A 12,028-nucleotide genomic window follows, 5' to 3' on the forward strand; every position below is an offset into this window, starting at 1 on the left:
ATTATCTTTGATATGTGAGCAACATTTATTATTTACATTAGAGTATACCTTTTAGTAATAACATGACTTGAAATCATGTTATTTTTAAAAGCCTCCTTTGCTTCTTTCATTACTTATAATCTTCTCTAAAACAAACTCTGCATTTTTTTTAATAAAGCACTTTCTGTCAAATAATGGACTTTTTTCTAAATAGAAATTATTTTCTATTTACAAACTGATGATTTCACTTTAAAAAAAAATTTTTTTTTTTTTTATTATCAGAGTACTTAGTAAATGTTATATAGTTAAGTTCTAAGATAGTTCCAGGGATTAAAAGGTTAAGAGGAAAACACAAATCACCAAATTTCTGATTTATGTTTTTATCTCCTGAACAGTATTTTTTCACTCGTATTCCTCTATCTCATCACTTAGCTAAAGACAGCCTAAATTTCCCAATTTTCTGTCATTTGTGATTTACTTGTATATAAGCCTTCTCATTTGCCATGTGCTGTGATCTTACAAGTTAGATGTTACTGTACCTACCATTTATTCAGCTGGATTGCTGAACACTGTTCCGGATTCTTAGAATTAAGATTATCTTGTTAGTGCCCAAGATTTCCACGCTTTGTGTTTTATTGGCCCTTCTCTTGATTCAGCACCTTAACCGATTTTCAGTCTTCTGGCACATAATTTTTTTCACAGCTATTATTCTATTAACAAATTATTTGTATCTTTCCTAGTACATTTTCACTTAGTTCTCTTGCCTTTAAATATCTTTCACATGCATTTTAGGATATTCCTTTCAAATATTTGTAGGACAACTTTGAATCAAAATAAATTATATTCCTTCTCCAGTTTGAAGCATTGAGGGTAAATAACCATTTGAGGTCTAACGGATGTTTTCCTGCCAGAAGAGTGATCTTACGTTCTGCTATATTTGTATTTGGGCCAGTTGATTGTAGGTTTTCCAACATTTTTTAATATTGGGAAAATTATAATAAAATGCTTTAAAAATTAATATGCCAGATTAAAATAACTGAATAGTTTATTTCATTCAAGCATGTTTAAAACAAATAATTTCCTTTCACCAGTTTTTCTTAGTAAACTCCTGAAAAAGTAGGAAAGGTGGAGAGTATATATCATTTTAATAAATTTTAAATTAAATTGTACATCAGACTGTTAAAATCTGTAATATACAAGCAAGCAAAATTAAGTTAATTACTTATATGCTAATACTCATCTGATAATAAATGTTTCTTAAAGTTGACATTTAACTGCTATCACAAAATTTTACATGTAGAAAAGCAGGTCTTTTGAATAAAAGATCATTCAACTAAAAATATTAAAATTTATTTCACTGGATGGTAATGTAACCTTAAAAGCATCATAATAGGTAAAGTCTAATATTAGTTCCCTTAACAAAATCCTAACTGTATACCAGAATTAGGTCACTGAAAGAACTTGATTTGAATTACGTTTAGACAAAAATTACTTAATTGTAAATTCTTAAAACTTTCCAAATGCATAATTGGCAAAAAAATAAATAAATAAATAAATAAAAAACACTGTTACCCGTGTAGGAAGTTACGAGAAGGCACATACTGAATGCCGAAATATACATATGCTCTTTCTTTTAAACTCAGAACAACCATATGAGCATTGTAATTAATATTCCCATTTTACAGATGAGGAAATTGAAGCTAAGAGAAACTAAGTAATATGCCCAAGGTCCATATCTAGTAATAGACAAAGCTGGGATTTCAGTCGATGTCTACCTCTCTCCACATCTCTTTCATCCATACCACACTGCCTATATGCCATATGACAGGATGTGTTACAGGCTAACATTTATTTTAAAAATTCAGGCCAGGCACAGTGGCTTACGCCTATAATCCCAGCACTTTGGGAGGCCGAGCCGGGTGGATCACAAGGTCAGGAGTTCAAGACCAGCCTGGCCAAGATGGTGAAACTCCATCTCTACTAAAAATATTTTTTAAAAATTAGCCAAGCGTGGTGGTGGGCACTTGTGGTCCCAGCTACTCAGGAGGGTGAGGCAGGAGAATTGCTTGAACCCAAGAGGCAGCAGTTGCAGTGAGCTGAGATCACGCCACTGCACTCCAGCCTGGGCGACAGAGTGAGACTCCATCTCAAAAAATAAAAATAAAAATTCAGTCACTATACTCGCACAATTGTCATTTGTATATACACAAATGACAATTTATATATACAATTGTATTTGTATATATAAGGTAAGCCAAACCACATACCTTAATGATTTGGGAAGTTAGGCAAATATAAGATATGTAGACATATCTATGCTGATTGTTGCTTGAGAAATAATTACTAATTCAAGACAAAACTCAATCCTGTATCTCCCATCATGAATCTTAAAATCATTTCACTTGATTCCTAACATTCTTAAATTGCAGAACTAATGGTAAGGTAAATTTTAAGGAAAAAGTTAAGATAGCTTTTGGGAACAGAGACCTTTCCCTAAACTGATTCCATAATAGATTTGGGGGAATTAATTTAACAGAGAATTTCAGTTTCATCAGTCCTTTGAATCCATCTTCAGGACTTCTGCTTTTAATAACTTTAGAAAATTTACTAATCCATAGAACTAATTGAGTAGGCTATAGGAAGGATACAAGGATAATGTCTTTTTTATAAAACAGTTTAGTATAGCTTCTTTACATGTATCCATTTGTTCCAGAAAATGTGCATTGGTTCTGAATGTGAAAATATTTAAAGAGAGAAAGGAACACTTAAGTGTGGGCTTCAGTGGGAATTTTCACAAAAAAATTGGCAAGTTTTTTAAAAAATTATTTTCAAATTTGACTTCTACAGCCAAATGGAATTGGTAGGCTGTAGCTGTTACACTGAAATTTCCAGTCTTTTTAAGTGCCTCCTGAAAGCCATTTAAAATGGAAAAATATTTCAATGAACTTTTCTTTTCCTTTTTTCATATTTATGGACATGAATATTTTATTGGAGATCATTAACTACTAGAATTTGAGATTATATTTCTATACAATATTTTTTAAAGTTATGTTGAATTTACTGCCTGTTATGTGCAGGTTATTATGTAACTATTCACAGATTGCTTCATACATTGCTTTATCTTCCCAGCTAACTTATTAAAGTTAGAATCTGTACACACATATTGATTATCTAGACCAGTCATTCTAGAAATTGTAACACTCCCACATAAACGCCAGAAGACTTTTTCAGAATGCAATGTCTTCTAAATATACTGTTTACTGGCAGTTTACTCTTCAGCATATAAGGTTGCATTTTAACTTTTAGATTATGAACTGTGCAAACTTTACCCAAAACTACCTTGCATGATTCCCTCCTAAATATGTTCCTTGATTAAGTAAATCTGGCAAATCACTGTTTGAGCTAGTTACATAAAATTTGTTGTCAAGAGAAGGCCTTTCTACAAGTTTCCAGATTAACAAAGAAAAGAGGAAATCAGGGCATTTAAGTGCACCTTCCCATTACTTTCCTTAAATCACCTCATAGGCCGGGCGCAGTGGCTGACGCCTGTAATCCCAGCACTTTGGGAGGCCGAGGCGAGTGGATCACGAGGTCAGGAGACTCAGACCATCCTGGCTAACACGAACCCCATCTCTACTAAAAATACAAATAATTAGCCAGGCATGGTGGCACGCGCCTGTAGTCCCAGCTACTCGGGAGGCAGAGATAGGAGAACCGCTTGCACCAGGGAGGCGGAGGTTGCAGTGAGCCGAGATCGCGCCAATGCACTCCAACCTGGGCAACAGAGCAAGACTCCATCGCAAAAAAAAAAAAAAAAATCACCTCATAGTTTATGTCTGACTTACTCCAAACCTCAGTTATCTGATTTGTAGTCTGTGTCAGGAAAGTTTTCTTTATATCCTGTCTCCCTCCTCTTTGATTTTAAATTTTTTTTTTTTACCCAGTAGGACAAAAAAGAGAGCAGCTGGTCATCATCCCCAATATTCTTAGTCTTCAGTATACTTCAGGCCTCTCAATGAACACTTCAGTCTCGGTTCTTCAGATAAAATTGCTTAAGCTCTTTCTCCTCAGTCCTATTTTAATGACTTTATATTTAAGAACATAAAATTATATCTTCTTTTATATTCAAATTCATTACTCCAGTTAAGTAATAGTTTGATAGTTTGATAGAATCGAGAGTTAAGATGTTTCTATTTGAAAGTGGATTCAACCATCAGACTACCAGCAAATCAGCACTTAATTTTTGTATTATCTAACATTTTCTATTGTGGAATTTTATGACTTTATATTCTCATTAGTTATAGCTAAAAAGCCATGCATACAGAATTGTATATCATTTTGCCATTAAAATTGTTTAACTTATATTGCAGCAAGCTTAGTTTTATGATTGAGCCACAACCTTCTACTTATTTTTTGTGTCAAATATTAAACATTAAATGCAAGATTAACTTTCAAAAGCATACCCTACATTAATCAGGTATTATCTATGGACATTTTTGTAGACCACTTTTGAAATACTTATTATTTTGCAACATAGACTGGACTATACAACTTTCATTTAACTTTTAGGTGACTGATTTAAGTTGAGTGTGCATATAGAGAAAAACTTAGAAATTTATCTCATGGCAGATAGATTTGAAAGTACTTCAGAAGACTTTATGCTGTATATTAAAACCAGGCTCAAAATAAATCTATCATATCTTTAAAATTCCAATTCTGTTATTACTGTGATGTTTGTAGTGTTACTATTAAACATTGTAAACATACACATTCATTTTTAAAACAACTTGAAACCCATTTTAAAATCTGGGTAAGAGAGAAGGAATCTTCAGAACCAAATTACATCATTAGGGTGTCCAGTTTATGACTGAATTTTTAAGCAAATTACTGTATTTGAAACTACAACTTGATTTGTTTTTCAGTTTTAAAAGGCAACATGTGGGTTTTATCCATTTTATTTGTACCTTTAGATTTCAGAAACATCTTCATGTTTTAGATTCATTCTACAGACATATTACTTAAAAACTCAGGGCCCCTTTCTTCCCTTTGTACACTGAAAAAGTTCAATTGGTAGCAAGTAAGCAATTAGATCCAGTTGAATATTTAAAGTATTTGTTGCACAGTTCATTTAATGTTTCATCTTATTTGACTTTTTCACATAGATATATTATCAGATTTCATTAATCATAAAAAGTTGCCCAGTTCTGTAATTACTGAACAGAGGGAATGACTCAACTAATTGGCTACATGTTGCAACAAATTTAGGTCTTTAGAGTTGAAGCACTGACTTAAAACGATTTACATTTCTGTTCTTTGGTCAAATGATCATACATGATATGGGACAAATTGTTTCATTTTGTTTTTAATAAGAGAACTTAGTAAAGTAGTTCCTCTCAGATAGGATTTTCTCAAGAGACATTTTAACGTTATAAAGCCTTCTAAAAGTGAACTAAATATTTTATAACTTTAGTAATAGCTTGGATGGTTTTGAGAAAATAACCTCTATTTATCACATTGTCAGAGTCAAACAGAATTTTTCTTTGAATCAGACAAGTTCAAGCTCTAAACTGGTATGCTATATACTTAAAATCCTAGGAAGTTATCTGTAACCAATCTCTTGTCTCAGGCTCTTCACCTTGTTACCAATCCTCTTAAGTATGTAAAGGAAACATATTTTTAAAGAAGCTTAACAGTAATAAAAATTACTAAAAGATGCAATTCAAAGATAGATAGGTCCCAGTTTAACATTGAATTGCTTGACTTCTGTGGCTTTTCCTTTTCTGGCCACATTTATTTATTTAAGCAATTTTTGTATGCCTTGTTATTTCATTTCCATAGAGATTATATTGTATCAGTGTTTATGTAAGCTGGAATCATCCTCAGTTTTCTGTTGATAATTTTTCAAATAAAGATACATGGATATTGTAAAATACACTAACTCTTAGGGTGTTGTAGTAGCTGAAACATGGAGATGTGTAGCTGCCATGCTTTTTCTGAATGGACAGGAGAAACATAAGCTACAGAGTATTCATTTCTGAGGATGCTTTTCTGGAAAAAGAAAGGCTAGAAAATACTCCCACTTCCTCAGAACCCTCTTTCTTGTTAACGGGTATCTTTTGTTGGTGTGTTTTGCTCTTACATTACAGATAGACTATCATATATGACTTTATGAATAATTTCAGTTATTTTGCTTTTGTATAAGCTGTCTGAAGCCTTGCTATGCTGTATAAGTTGTGTTTGATGGATCAGTGTGAGTATAAAATAAAGCAAATCACTTTTCTTTTGTATTATCTATGGATGCCACTATGAAAGCTGACATTAAGCCACTAAAGAGTTTTCTATGAATAAGTGTAAGTAAATGCTTTGATATATATAAACCTAAATAAAAAGATTGTATTGATACAGAGACATTGGAGAAGGAGATTTTAAGGCAGTTCTTTAGGTTTAAAAAGGCTTGCTGTAAAATGGTGCATTATTCCGTTTATTAAAGATCATATTAATGACAATAGTAATTGTGTTTTTTTATTTTATGAGGTCACCAGAAATTGTTAGTATGATAATTAGGGAGTTTGCATTAGAATAGTAAATGTTCTATCTAATATGGCTTTCATAACTCAGTATGATACATCAAAAAAATAAACTAAATTTAGTATAATAGTTGCTATTTTCTGACCACCTATTATATGCCAGGCACTGTGTTAGTTATTTTACATATATTGTTGATAATTCTCACAACAATCCTACAAAATATGTATTACTCTTCCCCTTTTATAAATGAAGAAACTGAAAGAGAAATTAAATACTGTGTCCAGTCACAGAACTGGCAAGTGATGAGATTCTAACGCATTTTACGTTTTGCTTTGAACTGCAATTTTCAAGCTCTACTTGTGGCAAGAGAAACTCAAAAATAAAAATAAAAATGGCCGGGCATGGTGGCTCACGCCTGTAATCCCAGCACTTTGGGAGGCCGAGGCAGGCGGATCACGTGAGGTCAGGAGTTCGAGACCAGTTTGACCAACCTGGAGAAACCCTGTCTCCACTAAAAATACAAAATTAGCCGGGTGTGGTGGCGTATGCTTGTAATCCCAGCTACTCGGGAGGCTGAGGCAGGAGGAGAATCGCTTGAACCTGGGAGGCAGAGGTTACGGTGAGCTGAGATCGCACCATTCACTCCAGCCTGGGCAATATGAGCGAAACTCCATCTCAAAAATAAATAAATAAATAAATAAATAAATAAATAAATAAATAAATAAATAAAACCGTTCAGTAGTTAGAGTAACCAGGAATACCCATGGAGTAATTTAAGGGTGCAGAAAAGCTTTTCCAGATATCAAAACAGCTATTTCTATTGGCCTAATATGGTGTTTGTGCTTCACATCATCAAATAATCTTTTTGGTTGGATCTTAGTATTTTATTGAGAGTTAAGATGTTCAAAAAATAAATAGAAGGCCTTGTTAAAGCAGAATATGAGTTTGTGAAGGCACACATTGTCTCCAGGTTAATTCAGTGCGTTAGAGAAGTGTCCTGGAGCAGGATCTCGTGTCAATCTATGGGACAACCATCTTTAAAAAGGTGCTGGGCCACTTTTACCTACATGCCAAGAGAACTTTTGATTGTGGAAAACATGACCTACTCCCATAGGCTCTGTTGTCACCTTAAATAACACTATATTTTAGGGATGGAAATTGTTGCATTCAAGTAAGATGACATGTAAGTGCCCAAGTAAGTGGTAAATTATATGCTCAATATGTGTTTGAAGAGCCAAAGAAGACTTCAGTTCAGGAAATGATGTTGAATAGGGTCTCGAAAGGATGGATGAGACATCAGGAGAAAAAGTGAAGACAGGCAGGGCATGGTGGCTCAGGCGTGTAATTCCAGCACTTTGGGAGGCCAATGCAGGTGGATCAGGAGGTCTGGATTTCAAAATCAGCCTGACCAACATGATGAAACTCCATCTCTACTAAAGTACAAAAATAAGCCAGGCATGGTGGCACATGCCTGTAATCCCAGCTACTCAGGAGGCTGAGGCAGGAGAATCGCCTGAACCCAGGAGATTGCAGTGAGCCAAGATCACGCCATTGCACTCCAGCCTGGGCGACAGAGCGAGATTCTGTCTCAAAAAAAAAAAAAGAAAAGTGAAGACAATATTTGAAGTGACCAGAAGTAAGGGAGGACATGGACTGGAAATAAAACAGATGAAGTAGATCCAAACAGATAGTATAATTTTTGAAATTATACAAAGTGTTTGGGCCGCTGTCATAGACAATAGGGAGAACAAAGTTTCTGAGGAAGGAAGGACCTTGATAGAAGCAATGTGATGAGGTTTGGACTGACAAGTATGCAGGATAGATTAGAAGGGGAGGGATTGTACTGGGGACATGAGAGAAACTACAAATAAAATGCAATATCCATTGTGACCAGTAAGTCCCATTTTCAAGGGGTATCAGAAAATTTTTTTGAACATCTAATGGGTGGCAAATACTATTCTAGGAGATAAACAGTCCTGCTGTCAAGTTGCTCACAGTAGGTTTGGATAAAATTATAGTACAAATTCAATTGTTATGGAAGTGAAAGCCCAGGATGTTGTGGGAGTACAAGGCAAAGATACTTAATCTAGTCTTGCTGAATTGGGTAACTTTTTGGTAACTTTGATGACTGTCAAAATGTTAATAAGAATTAAGAGATGAGCAATGACTCTCTAAGCAGAGTTACAGCATCCACAAAGCCCTAGAAAGCCTGAGAGGGTAGAGTTTTTTCAGGGGGATGAGATGACATTCAATGAGAGTAGGATATGAGATGTTACATGAAAGGATGGAGAGAGATGACTACACACACAGCTATCACAGAAGGGTTAGCATGCTGTTCTTAGTGTTTGAACTTATCCTAGAAGTCATGGAAGAATTTAAACAATGGGGTTTCAAAATAGGTTACTCAGTTGGTAGTATATAGGATGAATTGAGAGGAAGGGAGAAACATAGAAATACATATACCTGGCCGGGCCTGGTGGCTCACACCTGTAATCCTAGCACTTTGGGAGGCCAAGGCAGGAAGATTGCTTAAGGCCAAGAGTTCAACACCAACTTGGCCAACATAGCAAGACCCTGTCTCTATTAAAAAATAAACAAATAAAAAAGAAAGAAATACATAGAACAGTATGGTGCTGGTGAGAGATAATGAAAGCCTTAAACCAAGGTAGAGTCAGTGACAGCAGAGAAGAGGGAGCATATTGGGTCTGGGTTAAAGAGAATCAGTAGGACCCAGTGAACTACTAAATGAGCATTGGAGAGAGAAAGACTGTTAACTTCGGGGTTCTAATTTGGAAAGGGAGGTTAATGAAAAATCTCAGGGAATGTGCAGCTGAAGAAAGGGTCCTGCCTTTATAAGTTTTAAAAATAGAAAAATTTTGATATATTGTCTTGTTATTACATCATGTGTTCAAATTTTTGGTTCCGAAAATATAGGTAGACAACTTTAACCTATGGTCTCTGTAGAAATGCTTCAAGAACCAAGCCTTCCCTGGGTAAGTCACTCAGAAATTCAGTTCGATCTTTTTAAATGAATGTATATGAGACCAACTTGTTGCACACAGCATTTGTACTAGGAAATTTTGATGAAGTGACCCTGTGCCTGCACTGTAAAAATGAGCATGGAAGCTGGGCATGGTGGCTCACGCCTGTAATCCCAGCACTTTGGGAGGCCGAGGTGGGTGGATCACCTGAGGTTGGGAGTTTGAGACCAGCCTGACCAACATGGAGACACCCCGTCTCTACTAGAAATACAAAATTAGCTGGGCATGGTGGCGCATGCCTGTAATCCCAGCTACTCGGGAGGCTGAGGCAGGAGAATCACTTGAACCCGTGAGGCGGAGGTTGCAGTGAGCCGAGATCACGCCATTGCACTCCAGACTGGGCAACAAGAGCAAAAATTCCATCTCAAAAAAGAAAAAAAGAGTATGAAGAACAGCCTTGAAAGGAACAATGTGTCCTGAAATGGTGGGTGGTGGAAAGATGGAAAGGGGGTTGTATCAATTGTAAATATGTGATCTTCCAAGGACAGCTCCCTTCTCTTGCCCAGTGCTTCCCTCTCCCATCAAGTCCTCAACTAGCTAACTTCCCAACCCTGGAGCTGTTCCATTTCTGTTTACTTACTTAGAAAAGGTGACAAAACCTCAAAACTATTTCCTATTCAAGGAAATAAGCATCCCTTATTTGTATGTTTAAGTTTTGGGTTTTTTGTTGTTGTTTTTGTTTTTTTTGAGGCGGAGTCTCGCTCTGTCACCCAGGCTGGAGTGCGGTGGCGCCATCCTGCTGAGTAGCTGGGACTACAGGCATCCACCACCACGCCCACCTAATTTTTTTTTTTTTTTTGTATTTTTAGTAAAGATGGGGTTTCACCGTGTTAGCCGGGATGGTCTTGATCTCCTGACCTTGTGATCCACCCTCCTCAGCCTCCCAAAGTGCTGGGATTACAGGCGTGAGCTACTGTGCCCGGCCTAAGCTTTTTAAAAATTGTGATAAATGGGACAGATAAAAGGGAAGTTTTCCTTTGTTTACCAACTTTTTCAATGATGATTGAAGTAATCAATCATTTATATAAAACGTCATGGAAAATATGCTTAAATTCCTAAGAAAAAAAGTATTTAAGGAAATGCATTACTCTCTTTAGATGTCATGCACAACTTCAGAACTACTATTTTTAAAAAATAAACATTTTATTGGCAGGGCGCAGTGGCTCAAGCCTGTAATCCCAGCACTTAGGGAGGCCGAGGCAGGTGGATCACCTGAGGTCAGAAGTTTGAGACTAGCCTGGCCAACAGAGTGAAACCCCATCTCTGCTGAAAATACAAAAATCAGCCGGGTGTAGTGGCATGCGCCTGTATTCCCAGCTACTTGCGAGGCTGAGGCAGGAGAATCGCTTAAACCCCGGAGGCAGAGGTTGCAGTGAGCCAAGATAGTGCCACTGCACTCCAGCCTGGGCAACAGCAAGATCCTGTCTCTCTCTCTGTTTTTTTAGTAAATCGGAAAGTTAATTTAATTGGCTTATCCATGACACTTGGTGATGCCATCTAGAAGTCACACTTCACTTTCAGAAAAGTAAAATTTTTTTTTAAAGTAAGTAAAAACTACTACATCTCCTTGTCTTAACTCCCACTTCTCTTTCTTAGCTGAGTTTCAAAACCCCACTGTAACTTTGGTCTTCCTTTTTTTAATATAGTTTCTCCCTTCTCCAAGCAATTTTATACTTTGCTGCAAGTCATTTTTCTCTATGCTCTTACCAGCTCACCGGGTTCAAGCTACTCAACCTGAAATTCCAAGTTTTCTACCATATAGTAGCCATGTACCTTCCCAAACGTATCTTACTCTATCTCTACTTTACACTTTGTTAAGCTACTTATATATTTCCTTACTAAATTGTCAGCCTTTTGCATCAGGGAGGGAGTCTTAACAGTTTTTTTCTGTTCCAGAAGTACCAATATTTAATTTAATGCTATTATGATACCAAAATAGTCTTTTTATTTTAAAGTGCATTTTCATTTAACCTCTATTAACCAGGCTTCTTAGCCATCTGAGTCACTCTATGTACTGGAAAGTAATTTAACTGCAGGCAATATATTTAGTTATTCTGTGAGATTTGTGCACATCTTTCAGGTTAAAAAGGACAAAATAATAAGCACTGAGGGAATATATGGATGTGCAATATATACAGAGAACTTTAAATAAATGAGTACCAGTATTACCTACATTCAACACCATGGTTTTAGAAAGAGTGAAGGTAAGTTTAGAAAATAGGCCTTTCTTCAATGCTTTTACTTTTTTGTTTTTTACTACAGTGTTTCTATTCCTTACTTTTTCAGTTATGTTAATAAAACACTAAAATCACCATTTCTCTGGTGCTCAGGGGCAAGTCTCTGCACCACTTTGACCAGTAGGTGGCTCTCTTATTTCATGTTGTAGTAACGGGAGGCCTCTTCATTCTTTTCAAAGAATAGGTAGGTATCTCTGTTGTTGAATTCGGTTCATAACATTTTCTTTTACTTTTATTTTTATT

The sequence above is a fragment of the Macaca mulatta genome, chromosome 12, assembly GCF_049350105.2.
Source record: "Macaca mulatta isolate MMU2019108-1 chromosome 12, T2T-MMU8v2.0, whole genome shotgun sequence".
NCBI classification, from domain to species: Eukaryota; Metazoa; Chordata; class Mammalia; order Primates; family Cercopithecidae; genus Macaca; species Macaca mulatta.